Source organism: Heterocephalus glaber, unplaced genomic scaffold, assembly GCF_053883595.1.
Source record: "Heterocephalus glaber isolate CG9 unplaced genomic scaffold, H.glaber_assembly_v1.0 deba00001481, whole genome shotgun sequence".
Taxonomy (NCBI): domain Eukaryota; kingdom Metazoa; phylum Chordata; class Mammalia; order Rodentia; family Bathyergidae; genus Heterocephalus; species Heterocephalus glaber.
Window position 1 is genome coordinate 59,227,659 of NW_028258317.1, and position 25,265 is coordinate 59,252,923.

At 38.1% G+C, this 25,265-nt stretch overlaps 1 protein-coding gene and 1 pseudogene across 2 annotated transcripts in view; both read left to right on the top strand.

The window, feature by feature from the left end:
* The window catches only part of LOC147825976 (proprotein convertase subtilisin/kexin type 5), a 341,197-nt gene that overhangs the window by 85,336 nt on the left and 230,596 nt on the right, over positions 1-25,265 (top strand). The window lies entirely within an intron of this gene.
* LOC147825977 (nuclear receptor subfamily 5 group A member 2 pseudogene) overlaps positions 1-25,265 on the top strand; it is a 33,873-nt pseudogene continuing 8,608 nt past the window's right edge.

Genomic DNA, 25,265 nt, shown 5'->3' on the forward strand with positions numbered 1-25,265 from the left:
TAAGCCTGGGCTGGAGCCATGCCATCCTGTCTTGTCTTGTATGGGGACAATTTGTTGGCACTGGGAGGCACAGAAATGGTGATTTGAGGTGTGTTTCTGTCATAAAATTCACCATATAAAATTAGTTAGTGATGTATAATATTTTCTGGATTTTTTTTTTAAAAAGTAGCTCTTTGACTATAAAGAGAATGAGAAAGGATCTCTAATTCACAGAAATCCTGTTTGAGAGAACACACTTTGTATGATAGTTTCTAAGTTGGACCAGAGGATAGAAAACTATACTAAGGTCCAGCCAACCTAAGACTAGCTTGTAATTGTGCTTGGAAATTCTTGAAATGACACTGCTGACAAGTAACAGACTCCTGACTATGTCATCTAATGTGTGCCCTCTCCCTGTGGGTATTAGTTTTTAAACATGGACCAGAAAAATAGTAGAAAATGTTTCATTCATAATTAGTTCAGTGGCTCAAGTGAAAGATGAGAGAGGCTTGCTTAATATGTTGGAAAGAGTGAACTGTCAGTTCATGTGACACTACCTCCTGTGGAAGTGTACTTCTGTACTCTTAGGTTTCAACTTCGTGATTACTGAGAAATGGATTAAAATACATTACCTTTACTTTTCTTTTCTTGTGGTATGGAGGACTGAGTCCAGGGAGCACTGAGCTATGTCCTCAGACCCTTTTATTTTTTATTTTGAGACAAAGTCTTGCAAAGTTGCCTACGCTGGCCCTGAACTTGTGATCTTCCTGCCTCAGCTTCCTACGTGGCTGAGATTACAGGCATTCGCCATCAATACTACTTATTCTTAATAATGAAATTCAGATGCCACCTATTTGATCTACAAAACATTCTTTACTCTTTCTTTCTTGAAAATTTTTATTGCTCAACATTGCCAGAGTATTTTCTAGTGTGATACTGCTTTTCTGTAATCCCAGTCCTTGACTTGCTACAGAATGTCTCCAGAATGATGAAAGAACATGAGTCCCTAGTATTTCCCCTATCTTCCCACCCGTTTCTGGTTCCTTGCCTTTCATTTATCCTCTCTGGAGCACTCTCCCTGCCCTTCTCTGCCTCCTGTGGTCTCTGCTCTCCTCTTGTTTTTACCCAACACTGAGTTCTCTGCAAGTCTTCCGCCCACGTTTGCCCTTCCAGTGGTACCCAGGCTTGCATCTGTGTTGCTCGTGGCATTCACCACTTGGCACTTTTTAATCTAGTTATTAGTACTGTTTCAAAATCTCCTCTAGATAGGGGAGTGCACCTTTTGAAGATAGGCTCTACATTTTGATCCTTTTTAACTCAGCCCCTTGCAAAGCTAACCATCTGTGCTTATTTGGGGGTGGGCTGCTGCAGCTGGTATGCTTCCCAATTCCTTCTTTCTTGGTCTTACCTAGAAGTAGGAGGTTGTGGAAGTATTTTAGACTCTGAACACAATTTTACACAGAAAGCTCTCTCATGGTTAAGGGGGAAAAGAAAGGAGACATAAAGCAAAGCACAAGGCAAGGTGGGAATCATGATATATTTAAGTAGGATTCACCTAAGGGGACAATAAGACACATGACAGCTTATTAAAACCAAGATGGAGTGAGCCACAAGGGAAGGCATTGGAGCAAGTGTTGGCAGGAGCTAAGCAGTTTTGTCTGCATTGACAAAATGATAAGAATATAATGGGATTAAGAAATAAGACGGGGGCAAAAGTAGCTGTAAAGCCCTGTTTATGTGACTTTCCATTTCTTCTCAGGAAAAAGCCAAGTTGCTGTCTGTGAATGTCCCACTGGAGGGTAGAAACCCATGGCAGCTTTCCCTGACACTCTTATTATGCTACCAGGGCAAGATGGACCCCAGGAGTCATGGCCTCAGCGTTGGCAACTTGGCCAGCCTAGTGACTGCCTCCCAGAAAACCACTTGTTTCACTGGACCTGAGCTTTGCTTGGTTCGTTTAAAATGTTGGGAAGTGTTTCAGCACTTATTTGATAATAATAATTCAAATGGGTAACATTTCTTGAACACTCGCTCTGAGCCATGTACTGAGTACTTTATGAGTATTTTTCTAGTTCAGTACAAACAAGGGTATGTGTTAACATTGGCCCTGTTTGTAAGAGTGACAGACTTGGGCCCCATGAAGCTTAGATCACCCACCCGGAAGCGGCACAGCAGAGGTGCTAAAACAGGCAGGTTGATGCCAGAGTCCACCAGATGAGCACAGTGTCCTAGCCCTACCTTTCTGCTACTTACAGCACTATCTGGAAGCCACTAATCCTGTCCATCAGGAAGTTCTATTCATGCAGAGATGACTAAATTACAAGGTGGAATGGCAGGTGCCATGTAGGAAAAGCACAGTATCTTTAGGCAACCGAAGCACTTGAAGGATTTCTATCAAATGGTTGCTTTTCCCCTAACAAAAGGAATGGGAATTAGGTTGCACGCCTCATGTTTATCTGTTGGGAGTAGCATGACCGAATAGAGCTGGGACTCCCAAATCTGTAAACCTGGATTCAGTATGTATTAGTTCTCTATTTCTGTGTAATTAAATACCACAGGGGGAAAATTTTTGTTTCAGTACTGGGGATTGAACCCAGGACTTCTGCACTGAATTATGTCTCCGGCTCTTTTTATTTTGAGATAGGCTCTTATTGACTCAAACTTATCATCCTCCTACCTCGGTCTCCCAGTGTGCTGCATGACTGACATGTGATACCATGCCTGACTTGAACTTAATTTTCAAAACAACTGTTATCTAGTAGACTCTGGATCAAGAATTCCAACAGAACCTAGTGGTGATGGCTTTTGTCTGATCTGTGCCATCTGACACTTCAGCTGAAAGACTCCAGAGCCAGATGAGAATGGGAAAGCCTACTTCCAAAGTGGCCTTGTCACATGGCTGGCACTTTCTTTCCTCTGTGTGTAGTCCTTGCCTGAGTGTCCACTTGACAAGGTGCTGGCATGTGATCTGAGAAGTTGTGTGGGAAGAGGTGATGTCTTTCATGATCTGACCTCAGACAAGTCAAAGAGAGAGGTAGTTACCTCTATCATTTTCAGTTAGTCCTTGGAGTCAACACAGATTCCATGTGAAAAGGGTACACCAGATTATGTATGCTAGGAGGCAAGGATCTTTGAGGCTGTCACAGCCTAATGAAATTTTGCATTAGAAACCTCTAGCACAGTGCTTGATGCTAGAATACCTTCAATGAATCATAATTGTTATCATTTTTCTTTGACTGCTTAATTATAATAGCTGCTGTTGTCTCTTTAATCTGTTGTTTTAATTGCTACTAGTCACAGAAAGGGAAGATGCTCCTTCAGAGCACTCTTTTGGTGACCCATCAGCAACACAGTGGAGTCATGTTGTTCATTTTCCTCTTCTTCCTTTTTCAGAGCCCTGGGCCCTGCTGTGGTTTGTGAGGGCTGCTTGTTGAGTCTCCATAGGCCCTGCCTCTAGCTTGTTAGCCTGGGCCTGTTCTTGTCATTCCATATTTATCACAGGAGAATGGAGATTAAAGAATGGCATGAAGTGTGCCTGGGTGTCTCTTTTAATTAATCTAAAAGCTTTGCCATGTCACTCCTCGCCTTGGTAACTGGTGAGCAAAACCACTATGTCTATCCTTGAGGCTTGGGCGATGTGTTCGGGGAAATGTACATTTATGAGAGTTTGTTATGAACAGGATGGCTGTATAATTACTCTTCAGTCTTGTCATACTGTGCTCCAGGAGTTGGAGGGCCCAGTTCTAGAAATACGACTCACTTCTCATTGCATGGACAAGCTTCTCCTTCTACTCTTTGTCAGACATGGAATCATGCAGAGGGAGTTTAGAAAGACATGGCTTGTGCCTCCTAAGATCAGTAAAGCAGAGGAGAAGCAGACACCAAAGAAGCCTGTTGGGGAAAAGATGTCTCTCCAGAAGCGTCTCTGGGATCATCCAGCCACTGTACATTTGGCTGTAGCTTTTGTTTGCAGGTTTCATTCTTTATGTTTTGGAATGAATTGGGGCCCAGGCAACGGGATTATATCTGAATTCTCTGGGTGATTTCAATGTACAGTATGTGATAAATGTTCAGTAAATGTTAATTAAATAAATGAATGAGCAAAGCTGTGATTACCTCCATAGTAGAGAAATAATTGTTCACATTTAATGAGTGTTCAGTGTATGTCAAACATCTTGCCAAACTCTTTTTATGTAGTATCTTCTTGCCAGTGTTCCAGTGAGTTAGGAAGTATGTTATCTTCATTTTATAGATGAGGAAATTAAAGCCTAAAAGGTTAAGTAACTTGAACAAGATCACCTCATTCATCACGGACAGACCCTAATTATTCTGCACCCAGAGACCTAGGATTGCATTGTCTACGTCTGCGATTCTTAAGCTAACAGGCATTGGAATCACTTAGAGGATTTTTTTAAGAAAAGATTGCTGCTTGTCCTCCATCCACCCCCACCCCAACTCCCACCCCTCGCAGAGTCTGGGAATTTGCATTTCTAAGGAGTTCTCCATTGATGCTGATGCTTGGGTCCAGGAACCCGCTTGAGAATCCACCATTTTGCCGTTCTTGAAGCCCCAAGTTGTGTGAGCAGAGCTTGCCTCTGTCTCTCAATTACCAGAAAGAGGAAGAGGAAAGGCTTTTAGACTTATGGGCCATTTTAAAGCACATTTAGCCAATTTAACTTTTTCTTGATCTCACTGTAACTTTTTTTTTCTGACAGTGTTTTCTACTTGGGAAGCTGGCAGCTTTAGCATGAGAAGATATTTTCACTTTACCTGCCCTGATAGGAACTATCTTTGGCTTATATAATTTTTTCAAGTTTCTCCTTCAACAAAGGACATCTGGTAGGAAAGGTCATGAAGATTTGGCCCAGCCTTTGGGAACTCAATGTAATAGAGCTGGTTTTAACATACTTAGCTAATGCAGTGGACCATTTTTACACTACTAAAGAAAATCCAGTTTGACTCCAGGTAAATTAACATTCTTCCTCAAGAACCTGAGAATGTCAATATAGCCAGATCATGAATTTGATATTTTTAAATTAATTTTATTGGTACAATTTAGGTATACAATATAGTGACATTCATCATTGGAAATCTGCACCTTTATATAATCTCTCCTGGTTCTTATTTTTCCCCATTCCCCTGCCCTCCCTTCAACCCCTCCATCCCTCCCTATTTACAAAGACTTTGTTTCCATTTTTTCATTTTCTCATATTAATTCCATTCCCTTCTTTCCTTTCCCCTACCCCTCCCACTTCCCCCACCCCTTCTCCCCTTTTCTTCCTATTTCACATTATCTATTATACCTTTTAGTTCTTATTTACACTTTCAGTTTCTTACACTAGAGAAACTATTCAGTATTTACACATGTGTGTCCTATTATGAATTTGATATTTTTAAAATTATTATTATAAAAGATTTGATATGCAAGAAGTTTAAAGAATACCATAAATGCCTGTCCATATATATATATCCAAATATATATAAAACAAAATATATATAATACATATAACAAAACTCATAATTGAAGTCACCTGTGATCCTGATCTTTCTAGCCACCCTTCATCCCTCCAGAGCCATTGCAGATGATAAGTTGGAGATACATGTGGCACTTCTTCCTTGTAGGCAGACGCTTTTCTTTGCGAGAGGGGTTGTTCAATTGAAGCTAGACTCATATTCATTTAGATAGTTGTTGAATACATGTTCATTCAAGGATTTCAATAGTAGGGCTCTTGAACAGTCTCAAGAAGACCACTTAGAAATGAAACTTAGGTGAAAATGTTAGTTTAATAGAAAAGCTTTTATTGCTTTATGTATGTAAATATTTTATTGCTTAAGGAAATTGGTATACAATATTTCTTGTATAATGGTTAAGATCTAATAATGATTTTAGAGAAGCCCATAGGAAATAACTTTAAAAATATGTTTTTCTACCTTCTGGAAGGCAAACTCAGTTCAAAAGAAAAACATAGGAAAGAAGGAAAAGGGAAAGGTTGATCAGTGGGTGGGCACTAAATTATAGTTGGAAGAAAAAAGTTTACTGTTCTGTTACCTTGTGAAGTGACGGCAGATAATGTGTTCTATGTTTCAAAAAACTAGAAGAAAGAGTTTGGAATGTTTCTGCCACAAACAAACGATAATGTTTGAGGTTGTATTGAATGTTACGTGGTCCTCCATAAATATGTACAATTTTCATGTGTCAAAATATAAAGTGGACAATAATTTGAAGTAGAGAAGGAGATGTAGTGAAGAAATGCTCTGAGATTTTGCTCTTTGACTCTCAGAGTCTAGTAATGAGTACCACTGGTACTCTTGACGAGCCATCTTAGCACAGAACTTTGTGTGATGAATATTGGGTGACCTGTTTAATATGCATCATTTAAAGGCAGCCTACCAAATGGGCTTTTTTCATAACACTACCTCAGATTTCATCAAAGCTCTCTGGGTGGTTTTTTTGAGGGGAAAAAAATCATATTTGTCTATCAGCAGAGTGAAAATTAGCTGAGTTCAGTTATGTGTGAGGGGCATATCTGCCAAAAACGATGAACTAGCTAGGATAGTAATTGTGAAAAATGATTCTAAACCACATTGTTCTTTCTCAGCCAACTGGATGGTGTTCAGTACTCCAAGAGTTTGAGGCATTGCTGTTTCTGTGGTTGGCACACATTTTCCTAATGATTTATACTGTCATTTGACTCTAATAAAATCTGGTGGAGTCTGTGGCATTATTGTCCTGGCAGCTTGGAAATCATCCTTTTAAGGTACCTCATTTAACTGTTTTAATTGAAAATGCAACATGATGAAAATCTGCAACCATGTGGCACATTCCGATGCAAACCAACAAGAGGTCTTCTGAGAAAGGACAGATTCCAGCTAGGCAGTAAATGGTGTACTGGTGGGATTTGAGTCATGGTTTGGGGCTATTAGTACTTACTACTAACTAGTTGTAAGGCCTCTAGAATGGTATTTTACTTCTCCCAACTTTAATTCATTTAAAAAAGGGGGAATCTGTTTGAATTGATGACTTCTTGAGATTATCCCTGTTTGAAATTCTAATTTCTTATGAAAGTTGTCCTGGACATTGGGTCCAGAAAGAGAACATACCCTCAACAGACCCTTGTTTTAATCTCCATCTAAAAGCTGCCCCATGAATTTCTGACTGCTATGTACCATGTGTTCATTGCTTTGCTGCTTCAAGCTTAATGTCCCGCAGGACCACCCACAAGTTGAGTAAATCACTAGGAGAGCTCACATGACTCATCACACAGTCACACTCATATGTGTGCTTTATGTCAGTGAAAGAACACAAAGCAGAATCAGCAGAAAGAAAAGGCACATGGGATGAAGCCCAGAGGAAACCAGGCTCAAGCCTCCAAGAGACTCCTCTTACTGAAGTCCCACAGAAAGCACTAAGACCCCGGCATTGGGTTGTGACAACACAAATGAAGCATTGTCTACCAGGGACGCTCACTAGACTTAGGGCCTCAGGTTAGCATTGGGAGGACAGTCACATAGGTAGCTTTTACCTGTTATGTTCCAAGTCCCACACTCTCAGGAAGAAAGCAAGTGTTCCGGTGAAGGTCACATTGTTTGCTTAAATAGTTTGGGTGCAAGGAGCATTCTTATCAGAGAATAGCAGGACCCCTCCCCAAATCCAGGTTCTTCGATGCCAGTCAGAGTCCAACCTTGTAGGTGAGCTTTTCAAAGGATCTGCAGCCTGCAGTGTTAAGTTCTTTTCTGCAATCTCTCTGGCCAAATATAAAGTCTCTCCCGTTAGATCTGCCCATTTTCACTGTTTTTTCTCTCAACAAGTGGCTAGAAAGTCAGATGTCATCTTTGACTCTCCTTGAAGCCTCACCTACCAAGTTAAAGATATCCTACCTCTGAAGTCGGATGGCATCTCTCCTTCACCATCACTGTCTCTGTCTAAATCACCACAATTTTTCAACCCCACTAGTAAAGTTATTTATCTGCCTTCCAATTTCTACTTCTGAACTCTACCCCTCTTTAAATCTATGCAGTAGCAAGAGTGAATATTAAAAATCCAAACCAACCAACCAACCAACCAAAGAAAACATCTCTCCATTTAGTTACTTCTTTATGCTTAGTACTTAAGAATAACTTTCCATTGTTTTGACAATACCTGTATCCAGACCATTGCCTTTAAGACCTTATAGAATATTAGTCAGTTTTCTCATTGTTGGGACAACATACCTGACACTAGCAAATTAAAAGACGGATTTTTTTTTTTTTTTTGGCTCATAGTTTCAGAGAATTCAGCCCATAATTGGCTGGGTCCAGTGTAGAAATAGCACAGCGGAAGGGCCTGGAGAAAGAAAGCTGCTCAGCCCATTGCAGCCAGGAAGCAGAGACAGGAAGGAGCTGGAAACAACAATTCACCCATCCAGGTTTCGTGTCGCTAACAGCTCACCCCTTCCAGCCAGCCTCCAACAGTACATTCAATCATGAACTTATCAATGTGTTAATCATCTGATGATTATAGCTCCTCCATGATCCAGTCACCTTCCGAAAGCCCCACTTCTGACACATGAGATGAGACTTTTGGGAAACGTTTTAGGTCTAAATCCTACCATGTGGGTTGTCCCCTACCCATCTCTCCAAATATATTGCACAAAAGTTTCTGTCTTCAGCTTAAAGGCTGCATTTTTCTTTCTAGAACCCATCAGGTGTGATCCTTCCCGCCCCCACCCCTGCCATGGATCCTTTACACATGCTGGCCCACTGTATGCTCCTCCCATGCCCCTTTCCATGGTTAATTCTGTCACTCTCTTGAGAGTTCCATAATGGTTTTTATTAGTCTTCCTTGAGTAGCTAGATTCTCTGTTGCATTTACCAAATCACTGTGTACAGCACTTCAGTTTGTATTTAGCACAAATAAAAATTTCCATCTGTGAGATTGTGTGACAACTACCCTTTCCATTAGATACATTCCACAGAATATAGGAACCAGGCAGGAAAAGCATGATGGAATCTTCACTGCCTAGGACTGTTCCTAACATATAAGACCCTATAATATTTGTTGAATGAATGTTTGGATCAGTGAGGCAAAAATAAATAACAGAATATTTGTTCTAATGTTTATACTGTACTGCATATCAGTTATATTAACCTTCATAAGCTTCTAGTAAGAAAAGAAATCGGAATTTTAGGGTTTTTTGTTTGCCTTTGAGGAAATTATGTCTTTATAATTTTATTTGAAAGTGCTTTTTTGATATCTTGAATTTGCTGTTATACTCCGGAGGTGACCTTATTATTTGTTTCTTATACCTGGAGCATTTACAACTGTCTTGCTCTGACCCTAATCACAGAACACTGTTTTTTCAACCCAGCGTCTGTATGGTGGTAGAATCTGCCAATAGCTGCAAATGTTAATGCTACTCCAACAAGATTCATACAGACATTCAAACACAACACCAGTCTTCTTTGATCTTGTTCCTTTCTCAATGATGGATGGCTTCTCTAGGTAGAGAAAGTTAACTATTTTTATAATATGCTTCTACCATTGGTTTTCTACCCATTATTTCTTTTAGCAGAGGTAGTAATAATAATGTCCTGTGGTTTATGAAGATCCACTCCATCATGGCATTTTGAGACCTCAGTCATTTTCTTGAAGAGTTTGAATCTATGGGACTGTCAAATACTGGCCCAAAGCTTTTTAGTGGGCCAAACACAGAATGATTGAGCTGGAATAATAGTTCCTCCTTTTTAAAAATCTTTCTATTCACAGAGTCAATACAGTAACACAAAATAAAGGTATTCATAAGTGGTAGTCCCTAGAAAAAGCAGATTTATGTCTCAGGTAGGGTCAGTATGTGTTCTATAGCTTGGGAAATCCCAACCCAGTCAGAGTGCTTATGAGGTACACTCCTGTTCATGCACTCACTCACTCATTCATTCATTTATATTAAACAAAGATTTATTTTTTCCCAGCACCTACAGTGTTCCTAATACCTGGAATAAAATAGCAAAGAAGATGACAATGTTACTAACATTAATAAAATTTAGGGAAAACATTTTATGGATAAGAGTCTGAGTAATTTTAATCATTTTGCCTGATCAATTAATGCCAGCCCATTAAGTGTCTACAGCAAAACCTTAATCAGTACTTATTGATTAACTTCAGATGATTGGGGTGATTGGGATTTCATTGTCCCATAGGACAGGTTTGATGAAAGTGAGTATATTAGGAATGTTAAGTGAATCTATAAATAACTATTGTGGTCAGAGTGCTTCCAGAATGATTCAATTAATGACTCAATTAGAAAAAAATTCACTTTTGATAACATCCAGTCCTGTCAGTGCAAATTGTTATAATCTTGAGTATTTTTGAGCAAGATATAACTTATTCCATACTGGTAATTTATCTTCTCAGCTTTACTTTCAAAGAGTTAAAAAAATATGGGTAATCTGGCCCATTGGGCCTTACTCTGCCTTGATACTCAAATCTGTTAAAAAAAAAAAAACCAAAGTTTTCTTTTAATCAAAATTTTAGCCAAGACTTTTCTTTAATTAGTAACTCATTTTCTGTTGGAAAGCTGATAGGATTGACCCTTGAGCTCACTTAATCTGTGGTTGTGTTCTTGAACATGTTGATTCAAGTTCTTTTATCAGACAGCTTTTCTGAATTCTCGTTTCTCAATTTACTTTTCAGCCAGTATTGAGATTATTTCTAGTGATCAAGGGACTATTTTGGGGTCATTTTATCGTATCTCTCTGCAAACAAATATGGTTCTTTCAGTAAGTGCTCAATAAATGTGTGTTGATATAAGGTGAAGAAAGAGCCAATAATTTCTACTTCTTCATGTTTCAAATCCATAAAACTGATTTTGGCTAGTCCTAAAAGGTGTTGATGACTTCACCTATCCTTTGGTGGAAATTAAAATTCTAAAGTTGTCTGAGAGACAGTGGCATCTGGAATGCTTCTCTTCCTTAATTTTGGTTGGCAGTGAACTTGGCCAGGAAATTAATGGAGGAAAAGGAATGATTCTTAGCAAACCAGTGATGAGAAGAATCAAAAAGAAGAAAATTTTAAATTGCCCGGGGGAAGAGAAAGCAGTAATTATCTTCAGATGGACTGCACATGTACATCAATGTGACTCTGCCAGTCTCCAGTGTAAGAAATCTTCAGTAGACCACCTCTGCCTGGGCATGGATTGTATCTAGGTTTGTCATCTATAGTCCAAGATGCAAATGGCACGGCTGAAAGAGCTGCTGCACACCAGATGAAGTCAAATTACTGTGAGACACACAGAGTGAAACTACCAGTTCCAGGAACAGGATTTGATTACTTAATTGCATAGGTCAGAATCAAAATTGGGTCCACAATGCAGAGGTGTTATTTTTTTTATGGTGATGACATGGATAAACTTAGAATATGCTTTTATTGCTTATTCTTTTCTTGATTAGAAGAACCTGATGAAAAATCTAATTTCTTCTTAATGCCAAAAGAAATCTGTCAGTTTGTCTCGATGATGTCTATTGAAATATTTACTACAAGGTTTGCAGAAAGATATTAAAAGGTAACTTAGAAGAAATGTAGCTTTTGTTTATTTTCTTTCCTGTCTAGTTTCCTGGTGAGTTGAATTTGACTCATAAAATGCCTACTGGTATAGGAGTTCTGATCCAGACATACTAAATTAGCATGTCTGAAGTAATGCAAAGAAAATTATGCCTGGGGAGCATAGAACTGTGCTCCCCTAATGATCTCTTTGCATGGTTTTCTGAAACTTGGTTAAGTTAGTGTCTTCAAAACTTGGTGCTTACATTCATTACTAGTGATAGAGAAATCATTCTTTCTTTTCAGTGAACTAAAAGAAATTCAGCAGGACTCTTATCAAGTTAAGCACAGAAAGTCTACAGAAAAATGTTTTTAGTCTATTCCTGTTCTGCTGAAATGTTTTATGTGCACATTCTCATTTTTCTTCCATGCTTGTACTCTGGATCCTGGGCCCCTCTGCTTTACATCTGTATATACTACACAAGCACATAGACACAAATACTGTGAATGTTTTTGTAATCATTGCTTACTTGGAATCAGGTGATCTTTAAGAAGTTGTTGGAAAAAAACGTCATAGACCACCAAATTAGAATGAATCCGAAACATAGTTCAAGTCCTAGCTCAAGTGCATGCTCATTATTAACCTTGTATATTTCCTGTAACCAGAAATACACTGTACTCAGATGGCCTTGTCTGTAATGAGGTATCCCATTCAAAACACTTCCTTGTACTGTACTTCATCAGAAACTTATGTCACTTGGTCTAAATACTAAGTTGAGAATCACATCTGATCTCTATTTCATATGCTTATACTGCAAGTATCATGGATCCTTTTTGAAAATTTAAAGCAAAAGTCAAGAGAATAATATAAGGAACACCCATGACCCCATTACCAACTTTGATAATTATCAACTCAAGGCCAACATTCTTTCATTTTATTATCCCTCTACTCTGATTATCTTAAAGCCAATTTTATCATGGAATGTTCTAGTATGTATCTCTGTAAGATAAGAACCATTCTTTTTCACAATAAAACCATAACATCATTATATGTAGAAATTTAATGATAACTTCTTTTTATATTCAAATATCTAGTCAGTTTTCAAATTTCCCCTACTGGCCTCATAGTTTTTCTTTTGTAATTTATTTGGGTCGGATTCAAATAAGGCTCAAATGTTATGATTGATTGGTAAGTATCTTAAATCCCCTATATCCTTTAGACTCCTATATATTTATTTTTCTTTTGAAAATTTTCTATTGAAGAATCTAGGTTATTTCAAGCTTTGTGATCGGGATTTTTCTGGCTGCATTTTCATGTTGTCACTTAGGAAGATGTATCCCTGATATTATTGATATTTGGGTAGATAGAGCTTAAGACTCCAACTTCAGTTTTATTTTTGAAAGTATTAGGGAGGACTACTACTCAATTGATGGTGTGCTCCTCTGTATGCTCCTGGAAGTACACCATAGCATTTCTGCTTGTCTTTCATTGTCCTTGGTAGCAACATTGCGTTTTTATTAAAATTTTTATTAAATTTTATTAAATTTTAAGAATTTTATTAGCATATATTTGTACTACATAATAAATACACTGATTATGGGGTACTGATTCATTTACAAATTGAATCAATCATTTTTGCTTTCTAATCTCCACCCCACCCTCTCATCTCTCCTTATCCTCTGATCCTCTACCCATTTCCATGAATCTGTCTCCCTGCTTCTATCATTTTTCTTTTATTTTGCTATTTAAATTATTTATACACAGGGTTTTTCATAGAGAAACCATGCTGTATTTAACCTCCTGTGTCTGATTTGTTCCACTTATGGACCTGAGGTGCATCCACTATCCCACAAATAAATCACATTGATCCTTCTTTATGGCTGAGGAGTACCCCGTTGTGTATAAATACCACATTTTCTTTATCCATTCATCTACTGATGGGTATATAGGCTCCTTCCAAGATTTACTTATTCATAAATTTTGCCAGATAGGGTTATTCCCCTGTGTATCCCCGTTTCAGTTACTGGCTAGAGTACATTCATAAAGAGTTTATATGCAAATATTCCCAATTGTAAAATCTATTCTAAAATTTTTTTTAAATCACTCATTCATTTTACATCTGTATCTTTTTCTCAGGTTCAAGGACACTCCCTTAATTATTCTTTGCTTTTATCTCACCCTATATATACAGCACTATTCAGAATAACAATATGGCCACAAGTACTGTGATTACTGCACATTATTTAAATATGATGAAGTTCTTTTTGTCCTTAAAAATTAGAAGAGTGTGTTGAGCCCCGGGGCCGCCTCTGCCGCTCCCCCAGAGCTAGGCGGCTGGCGGATCTGAGGCTCGGGCAGCTATGCTGTCTCGCCGAGCTGCGCCAGGGCGCCGGGACCTCGCAGACCTCCCTCGATTCGCAGCCCGACCTCCTCGCCCTCGCAGGGTGGGGGACAGGACTGGACTGAACCCGAGGTCCTGGCCAGCAGCCCCGGCAGAGGCGGGCACCGGGCTTCCCTTCCCTCTTCCCGTCGGAGTTGAGTCTGTGCTGCCCGTGTCCAGGTGCTGTGCTTCCGGACCTACACCGACTCCCCATTCGTGCTTGCCGCCCGCTTGTCATGCTGTCCAGAGTGGCGACCGAAACCCTGGGACTGGCTAGATCGCATGGGGATTGGGGAGATGCTGGAAAACATGCAAGCGTCTCAATTTAAAACTGGTGAATTACTCCTATGATGAAGATCTTAAGAGCTTTGTCCCATGTGTGGCGATAAAGTGTCTGGGTATCATTATGGGCTCCTCACCTGGGAAAGCTGCAAGGGATTTTCTAAGTGAGCAGTCCAAATTAATAAAAGGTACACATGTATAGAAAAACAGAATTGCCAATTGACAAAACTCAGAGAAAACATTATCCATACTGTTTCAATTTCAAAAATATCTGAGTGTCGGAGTGAAACTAGAAGTGGTAAGAGCCAACTGACTTCATGGAGGAAGGAATAAGTTTGGGCCCATGTATAAGAGAGACTGGGCCCTGAAGCAACAGAAAAAGCCCTCGTCTGAGCCAATGGACTTAAGCTGGAAGCCATGCCTCAGGTGATCCAAGCAATGCCCTCTGACCTGAACATCTCCTCTGTGATTCAGAACATCCATTCTGCCTCCAGAGGCCCACCTTTGAACCATGCTTCCTTGCCTCCTGCAGACTGTGACAGAAGTCCTTTTGTCACACCCTCCATTAGCATGACAATGCCACCTCAAGGAAGCCTGCAGGATTACCAAACATACTGTGGTTTTCCCAACAGGGCCATCAAGTCTGAGTACCCAGACCCCTATACCAGCTCGCCTGAGTCCATCATGGGCTATTCCTACATGGATTGTGACCAGCTCTCCAGCAATCATCTGATACTGAAACTTTTAAAGAGTGATCCAGAGGAGCCTCAAGTTCAAGCCAAAATCATGGCCTGTTTGCAGCAAGAGCACATTTGGGCTTATGTGCAAAATGGCAGACCAAACCCTCTTCTCCATTGTTGAGTGGGCCAGGACTAGCATCTTCTTCCCAGAATTTAAGGTTGCTGACCAAATGAAGTTGCTTCAGAACTGCTGGAATGAGGTTTTAATCCTTGACCACATTTATTGTCTGGTCCATGGAAAGGAAGGCTCGATCTTCCTGGTTACTGGGCAACAAATGGACTCTTCTATAAGAGCATCACAAGCTGTTGCCACCCTCAAGAACCTCGTGAGTTATGCACAAGAGCTAGTGGGAAAACTTCGGACCCTACAGTTGGATCAGCAAGAGTTTGTGTGTCTAAAGTTCTTGGTGATCTTTAGTTTAGATGTCAAAAACCTCAAGAACTTACAGCTGGTCGAAGGTGTCCAGGAACAAATCAACACGGCCCTGCTACACTACACATTTTGTAACTACCTGGAGCAAGGAGATAACTTTGGGGAGCTGCTACTTTGACTACTAGAAATCCAAGTAATTAGCATACAGGCTGAAGAATACCTCTACTGTAAGCACCTGAATGGGGATGTCCCCTATAATAACCTTCTCGAAATGTTGCATGCAAAAAGAGCATAAGTTACAACCCTAGGAGTGCTGCTTTCAGAACAAAAAGAGTTTGGGGTGGGGAGGAGAAGAACAACAAGAAGAGAAAAAAAATACTGCTCCAAGCAACACTAATTAAAAACTTGGTTTAAAGATATTGAATTTAAAAAAACATAATAATCAAATACTTAATAGCAAATAAATGATGTATCAGGGTATTTGTATTGCAAAATGAATCAAAGGCTTCACATCCCCAAAAGGTTTATATGAAAGACATTGGAGTGGATTGAACTCACAGATGGATTCCAACACTTTGTCAGAAAAAAACTTACAGAACAATTCTTGTATATGTAAGCTGATCTCCACTGTGAAGAAATTTAGGAACTAATCTGTGTTATTAATTAGGCTTGTTACTTGGGGGGTTTGAGTTTACAGAATTCCTCCATGGTGAAGCTGAACTGAAACAGTTCTCACAAATGTGTCAGCAGTACCTGTGACTGCTCCTCTCTCTTCCTCCAAAGACCCCCCGAACCTTGTGCCCTGTGACCACGGAATCTGTACTGAGGTCCTGTGCTCAGACACGCCCAGTAGTAGCTCCACTAAATCATGAATTCTGAATGTCTGTGTTGTAGACCTGCAAACAGCTATTAAGAATAGTCTCTAAGTACAATATGTCAGCTTGCCATTTATAATATGTTCTGGTTTGTTTTGTCACATGTTCATGATTGGAAAAAAAGCAGGCAGTGTCCCTCTCCTATCATGTATAAGCATTAATTAATATTAAGAGAAATGACTACAAATATTTTAAGCAAATACTCCATAACTAAAGCAAGTTAGGTCTTATTTCTGCTACTGTTGCTGAAATGTGGCTTTGGCATTGTTGAATTTCATGAGAATTTCTGGCCAAAAGGCTTGCCAGGATACATGTGTTATTTTAATCATCAAAGTTTGTATTCATTTAAAAAATAAGATTAAGCATCTTTTGCTGGGATGTTGAATAGTCACGGGTATAATAAGTAGTTGAACATAAAAATTGAAGCATGTGAAGCTATGCAAAATGAAAAAAAAAAAAGGATCTGATAAACTGACTGACCCAAAGTTCATTCTAGTTACAAATGAGAATCTCCTAAACCAGGGATGGAAACGGTGATTTTTTTTTTTACATGTAGCCTTGAAAGATATCAGAGTAATTAAAATATTTTTTCCCAAAGGGGAAGGGAAGACAGTGATACTGACCTTTCTAAGTCATAGGCCAAAGACTGATGTAGAAGAAGCATTGGAGGACAAAAAATTCCAGAAAAACCTCTCTGGACATTGTCAGTATTATTAAAATGAAACGCCATAGGCATGAAAGTCCTGCCTTACTTCATGATTCTAAAAGGTAGCTGTGCAGATGTGGATCAACATTTGTTCAAAATAAAGTATTGATACTTTAAAATCAAATAAAAATATAGTGTTTACATTCTTTAGGTCCAGGGGGGACTGTGATGTTACAAAAAGCAGTAATTTCTTTAATGTTAGTTTTCTGATTGGTAACTATTTTTAACAGTACTTATTGTATGTTATGAGACACTATAATCAAAAATGGGAATCTCATTTAGACTTTAATTTTTTTGAGATTATCAGCAGCACAATCACTTGTAGAAACTGTAAAAAATTAAAGTATCTCCTAGCCTCTTAATTTTTTCCATAAATGTTTCTGGCTTTTGAATAGTTTATTTATATTGTATATCATAGTTTCAACTGTAGACAGTTATGATGGTGATTCATTTTACCTTGGTTTAGAAGAAACCAAATATATGTGTTTACTGTAGCATGTCTTCAAGTTAGTGGAACATAGTTCAGGGACATAGAAGGGTCTTAATGAATTAAAATCATCCACTTGATTAAATGTCTGTAAAGCTCCATAATTATAATTCTTACTGTAGCTTATTTAATATCGATTGTAAATTATGTAACTCAAAACTTCCTCTGTTTAAGTAAATTTAACAAGGTAGAGTCTTACTTCGTTTTCCTTTCAAGCATCGTAAGTTGTATACCAGAGATATTAGGTATTACTTCAGTGTGTACAAAGAAGATTATTTTATTATTTTTGTTAATCACCTCTGATGCTCATCCACATGAAGGGTACACCCTAGCCAAGCTGGGCATCAGCTTGTGCCGAGTCTCAGTTACCTGTTTTGTCTTCATGGCTCAAAGGGCAATGAAAACTCACTGATCAGAGTTCAGATCCAAAGCATTAAGAGAACGGCAGTGGCATTGCTTCCCTTAGTTAAGGACCAAATTTGATGAAGGCAGGTGGAGAGGAACGGCGCAGTCAATGGCTAATGAAAGGGCTCTGTTACATGTGTATAGCATGGGCGAGGCAATTTGGAGATTAGAATAGTCATTGGGAAGGTCTTTAACATCGCAGAAATGCCAAACCTGTGGATTCTTAAAATCTGTGTTTTCTTACTTTAAATATATAATACTCCTCACTCAAATGAAACCTGAAAAATGTAAAATACTGGTATGTTGTTCACCAGGTGGCTTACACCCCGAGAGTGGTTCACAAGTCAGGCAACACAGTCACATTCATACTGCTGGTGAAAACACGAACAGAAGCTAATAAGCAAGATAGTGGTACAGCTGTCTGTGCCCCTTCCAAAACTGGCCAGTGAATTTCTCTGATGAGAATCGTTAACCAGTTTTTTAACCAGACATTGACTTAGCCAACTGCCTTATCAATTACAGGACTTATTAGTAAAGGCAGACTCAAACATAAAGGTTTTTGGCTTAGCTCGGTTTATTATAGTTGTCCTATGTTTGTTAACAATCTGTAATGTCTGGATATTTATTTTACATATCAAGCAATGTTCAGAGTGTGAAGTCAGTTACAGGCTGATATTTTCTTACTATATCAGTAAAATACATATTGTAATGTCAGTTCTTGCCAGGAATTTCTCAACAAAGTGGAATTTTTTTTTCGGTATTTCAATAAATATTGATATGCCCAGCCTGATTAAAAAAAAAGTATGTTAAATTTGCCATTCATTATTAGTTTGAAAGATGCAGTAAAACCATTTTTAATTGTAGAATTTTGTCCAAGAAAATAAAAGATTAAAGAGATCCGTAATGATCAAACCTGATTCATTCTGGACAAGTAAAAGGGAATGTGCACTGAGCAAATCATTTAAACTAGTTCTACACACTAATGAGATTGAATTTGTTCTATCCTCCCAAGACTTAAGAACTAGAAGTTACTACAGGCCGTTCAATAAAGGCATCAATTTAACATGTGACAAAAGGGAAAATGAAGGAAAGAAACAAGAAATTGTAAGTCCCACAGGAAAAAAAATAAATTGGTAATGATTTTATTCATTTAACAATTTATTGAGCTCCTCCTAAGTCACTCAGCTGGAGATAATAAATATGAATATGTTACCTATTTTGCCTATTAGGAAGTCATAGTCAAAATAGGAAATAGCTAACTTTATGTTATATCTAAAGAGTGTAACACAGGTATACACAAAATCTGCAAGTAGATTTAAGCATTTTGATGTTGTCATAATCTTTGGTTCGATCACATGGCCTTCATATTCCTAATGTGGAAATAGACACATGTTGAAATTAATTAATGATATGGGAGAGGATTTCTTCACAGGCAAATAATTTCCACAAAAATTGCCACCCATTACTTCTAAGAATTGTTAACAGGTACTTCCAAAGTCAAGTCATTCGGGACATACTGATTTGAACAAACTGAAAAAGGTTTTTTGACTGCTGGACTTCTCAGAGACTTTATTACCCTAGCGTGCTTTGAGAATTGACAAGGGAGGGATGTGAATAGTCAGCATTTGTTTGCACAAAGTTTTGTTTTAACCGAGATTTAGTAGTAAATGATCAGAAAATTTAATCACTTGATTTGGAGGAAAGAATAGGAAGTGGAAGGAGGGAATTTATCAGCTCATGTAACTCCCAGCTGGAATGCCTCACTCAATCCAGGAGGTAATATGGGTTTCTAGGAACTCAGTTCTTTTTACCACTCATTGTACCTCTGATCTTTTCAGTTGTTGAATTCATTCTCAAAAAACTTCTGCTCTTGATTACAAAATACCTGTTGTCAATAGTTCTGGTTTGCACTTAATGGAAAAATGAGAGCCTTTGTTTGCATTGGTGGTCCAAGTGTTATGGCTGGTGTCTAGATGCCCCCAAAGTCTCATACACTGATAGATGGGGCTTTTCAGAGGTGGCTGGACCCAGGGTGTGTGAAAATGGATTAAGGGTGTGTGTGATAGTTAAATTAGTCCACTGATTGGTTTAGCATAGTTCTGAGCATGGATAATGGGAAAGCCCATGCTGGGTGTGGGCTGCTGCTGCTGCTTTCTGCCTGCCCTGCCATGAACTATTTCTCCTCTATGATGCCCCTTTGCCATGTCACCCTACCTTGGAGCCAGCTGATTATGGACTGAAACCTCTACAAACTGAGCTAAAATAAATCTTTCCTTCCTTAATAGTGTCAGGTATTTTGTCCCAGCAACAAAAAAGTAACTAAGACACCGGGAAAGATTCTTGGTGTACACTGTCTTCTTGAGTTCTCCTCAGCTCTTCCTGAATTCTGTTGTTTCCTGATCACTGAGCCATGGTTTTCTTTATGAATACCTCTTGGACAGTGATTTAAATGACTTAGAGGGAGAGTAGTATGTAAGAGGGACCAAACATCTGCACTGGAATGTACCGCATTGCAAGAGAATTCTCAGAGTCTGGGTGGGGATCCTTGTCATGGGTGTTTCATGGTGCAAGGGAAAGTGACTGTGGATGAAAAGCACTCAGCGGACAGCCATCTAGAGGTGACAGCTGGTGTGCTCCCTGAGCCAGGCCATGCTCCCTGTTGGTCAGAGTGATAGTGGGTGGTCTGCAGGTGGTGGCTTGGCTTCCATTTGATTGCTGGTGCTGCTGGATACAATTGCTTCTTCTTCAGTTGTCTACCAGTCTATCATTCTGGCATAAATTCTATATTCAGCTATACCCTGTAGGGCCTAAACTTAGATAATTGAAGAAAAATTATGTCTCTAATGGTTTTACCTCTAGTAGTTTTTTTTTTAATAAATTTGAAATCACAGACAAGTTGAAAGAATAGTACAATGAGCATACACATTTTGCTTATCTGTGTTTACTAAGAATTAATATTTTTGTATATACGCACAGACATACTCATACACTTTTCCCCCAGAACTCTGAAAGTACATTGGAAATATTGTGCAAATGCATTCCTATATATTTCAGGGTACATCTCCTGAAAAGGTGAAAAACATTCTTCTGTATAACCAAAATACCGTCCTCACTTCTATGAAAATTAATGATTTTATCAGATTTGCTGTCCATATTCAAATTTTCCCAGTTGTCACACTGGTATCTTTTATCAGTCTGTTTTGTTTGGGTTTTATTTTTTTGGTACTGTGGATGGAACTCGGGACCTTGCGCTTGTGCGGCAGGCGCCAGAACCACTGAGCTAAATCCCCAGCCCTCAGTCTGTTTTGATAGAGAACCCCAGATCACACATGGCTATTATTTGTTCCATCTCTTGACCCCTGTCCCATGCATATAGAAGAACTTCCCTGTTTTGCTGGGGGCACAATGGGCTGAGGAGGGGTGGGGGCCCATCCTTCAGGTTGATGATTTTGTGAGGTTGGGCTGATAGGTGGTAGAATAAATCACATTTTGGATTTGTTTGATGATTGTTTTAGAATCTGAATGAGGAGCTTACATTTTTGGCTCAAAATGTACCCAAATAAGATTATACCCTTTTCAGTGTTTCATGTCAGGTGGTATAATATCAGAAGTTCCATTTTTTTGATGATATAAATATATTCATTTGTTTCACAGAGGTGATATCTACAAATCTTATAAAGCTACAGATCATCTTTATAATTCATGGTGATAAGAAATCTCTGAGGTGATATTTTGAGACATGTGAACACCTTATTTCTTGCCAACCTTTCCCCAAGGTTTTAGTATTTATTGATGATTCCTGTCTAAGTTAATCATTACATCAGTGAGTACCAGATGATTTTCTAATTCTGTGATACTTTCTTCATTCAATTTCATGGATTCTTTTCAAATGTAGTGATTCATTGCTGACATTACTCTTGTTCAGGTTCTTGCATCGTCCCAAGTTTGATGACAGTGAGACACTTTTTTCAAGATGACTCCCATCATTTTGAGAAATCCCTATCAGTTTTTTTTTTACACTTTCTCCTTCATACAACAAATGTTTAGTTTGTATTTTTTTCCTACCTCAGACCTAGAAAGAGTTTTTTCCCCATTAGGTGGTTTCATTTGGTGAGGAATAGTGTTTAAAAATCAAGATACTGATGTTATTCTAAGCCTAGTTTTGATGGACAGAGCTATAAGTAGTCAGCCTTAGTATCCTTGAGGGATTGCTTCTGGTACTCATAGAGATGAAAGTCCTCAGATGCCCAAGTCCCTAAAGTGAAACAGCATAACATTTGTGTGTAAACTACACACATCCACCTATGTACTTTAAGTCATCTCTTGATTACTTATACCAGCAACAATGAAAATCTGTGTAAATAGTTATTATAATGTGTTGTTGGGAGAATAATGCAAAGAAAAAAATATGTAAATATTCAGTACACACATAACATTTTTGTACACACATAATATTTTTGATCTTTGGTTGGTTGAATCAACTAATGCAGAATACATGAACATGGGGGCTATTTAATCTGCAGTTTAGTGACACACCCCATTCCAATCCAGTATCGCAAGCTCTTCCTTTTCCTGACCATTTCGTATTTCTGTCCCTTCCTCTCAGTAGGAATCATGGTTTTCAAAATATTAATAAATTTGTCATCATAATAAAAAAATCATAGTAAAATTACTACACTGCTAGCAATATGAATAGTTTGATGTCAATCAATATGAATAGTTTAAGATCAATAAATACTTTCTCCTACTTAAGTGAAATTCCAGATTTCTTTTTGACCTTAGATTATGTTCAACTAAGTCGGTACAGAGTATCTGGATCAAAGTTTGCTTGAGTAAGTTCATTTTTTCCCCATGTTTATATCATTAATTTAGGGTAGGGTAATTTATTTCTGTTGTTCAGCTTTAAAGTCCCTCCTGTCTCTCTCTATATATAATTTTAGGAATTTATTTGATTTTATTTTAAAATGTGTAAAATATTAAAGCTCAATGTACAAATATATAGAATATTACATATGCATTTTTTGTTTTGCTTTTATCACTTAATATTCCTTGAAATCACTCCAATTAGTTGATAGCAATCCTTATTCTTTTTCCCAGCTGTGCTGTGGTAGTTTATTTATTTAATTGAACTATAATTTATTTAGCTGAACACCAAGGAGCAGTTAGGTTATTTCCAACATTTTGTCAACAAATATCTCCAAGCTGAATAACCTATGTACATATTTTTTATTGTTGGAGGTATATTTTCAGAATAAATTCCTGTCAGTAGGGTTGTTTAATCAAAAGCTAAAAGTAAACAAAATCATATTTGATATTACTAAATCTCTTCCACTAAAGACTAGAACAGCTTACTTTTCCAACATCCATGGTGGAGAAGCATCTTATCCCCCTCATCTGGCTGACCTGTCAGTTTTGAAATTTTGATTAAGTTGAGAGATGAGAAGTAGTATCTGTGGGTTTTAACTGACACTGCAGTCCGGATACTGCTTTGCCCCCAACCCTTTACTGTGGGGCATTTGAATTACTTCCTTTTTGATGTGCCATAAAGGAGGAAATGCTAAAAAACTGAGAAGACTTCTCAAAAGAACACAAGAACCTATTTAAAAAGTGCCCTACTTTCAAACTTGAGACAATTTGAAAGGCAAAAAAAGAAAAATGTCAGGGATAAATCATTTCTTTTGAAAAGAATTCATGAATTCATATTGATATTTAAAAAGGAAAGGAAATGAATTAGGAAAGGGCTTATAGAATTAGGAATTAGATTTTGCCTTGTGAGGCAAATCTAATGTACTTTCAATGTATTACAGAAGTTTAAGCTCATTTATGTTTACAGATATAACCAATAAATTTAATTTCAATTCTGTCATTTAGTTTATGTTGTCCAAACAAATAGCCCCTGAGTACTTTTGTTCTGCTTAGAATTTTTCAGCTTCACAATGATATAAAGGCAATATGTATTCAGTAGAAATTGTTCTTTGAATTTTGATCTTTTCCCTACCAATATCCAGTAGGATATTCTGTTGTGATGCTGGACAGCAGAAGCAAGTCACAGCCCCTAGACAACCACACATTCATAGAATGGAAACAACCAGTGCACTACAGTGTGCTGTGTTGCTCATCTGTGATGCTTGGGAGGTTAGGTGTATCCAATGCATTCTAAATTTGTGGCCGTAAAAGGTAAGCAAATCAGAATATCAAATCAGAATATCGAGGCACCCACAATGGGGCAGCTAAGAATATGTTTTCTTTGCTCCTTTGAAGCCATTTCTTCTAATCTTGGAGAAATTTTGTATTATTATTTTAGTAGTTATTACAAGTGCTCTTCTATGCCCTTTAGTTCATTTTTCTTCATTTAGGAATTTATATTTGGTTTGGTATGTTTCAACTATATTATTTGACTCATACCTGTTTGCTAGCTTATTCTATTTTACCCTTTCCTTTTCTCCTCCATTTTAAATTCATTATTGTATATGTAGTTTCATTATAACATGGGTAGTTACTCTTCTTTTACCTTGACTCTTGCCTTTTTAAAATCTTAGCTTTACAACTGAGTATATTTCATGTTCACCACTAGTTCTTTTGCCTGTTTTAGCTTCCTTGAGTGAAGCACATCCTCTTATACGAGACTCCACCCCCTAAGCCATGGACCAGTACTGGTCTGTGTTCTGTTAGCAGGAGGTGAGGGGCTTGTGAGCAAGCTAAATTTCACCTGTATTTACAGCTGCACCCCATCTCTCCACCTCCTGACAGGTCAGTGGAGGCATAGGATTCTCACAGGGGTGCACAACCTACTGTCAACCATACATGGGGGCCAATCTAGGTTGGCTGCTTCTTATGAAAAATCATAATTTCTGATGATCTGAGATGTAGCTGGGGTGGTGATGCTAGTCTGGGAGAAATAATTATTATGTATTGCAAACAAATTTAAGCATGGTGCCTAGAATCTTGTTTCTAAATAATATCATCAAATTTAAATCACCTACTTTTAGATTTCTTAGGTGATAAGTAAAGGACCTTTTGTACTATAGTGAGTTTTCTTTTCCTTGTAGCTTAAACAAAGCATTCCAAACTAATACAGAACTTTCAGTAGAAGTTAACTTCAAGAATCTATAGATTAAACCCCATCCTTTTAAGAAAGTTTTATTTTTTTGTTGAAGTTAAAAATTTTTAGGATTCTGTGATCTATCAGTTTAATGTTCACTGTGCCCTTTCTTCCGTTTTACTGAATAATAAGGAGTTGCAAATTGAAATGAAAAAGTTGCACATATTTTGCTAGGGCAACTAAATTCCTACTTGTATCACTGAAACTCCTATTCAACATTTTTCTCCGCTTTTCCCACTTTGCAAAGCTCTGTCCTAAATCAGCAATGAAAACATGATCAGACATGAGGATGATTTGAACCATGATATTCTGTAAAGTCTTTGTATTAGTTACTCATGCTTACTAATTAGAAAGACAACAGATGCATGGAAAACTGTGCACTAAAATATGTGTGTGGGCCCAGTGAGTGCAGCTGTGGGA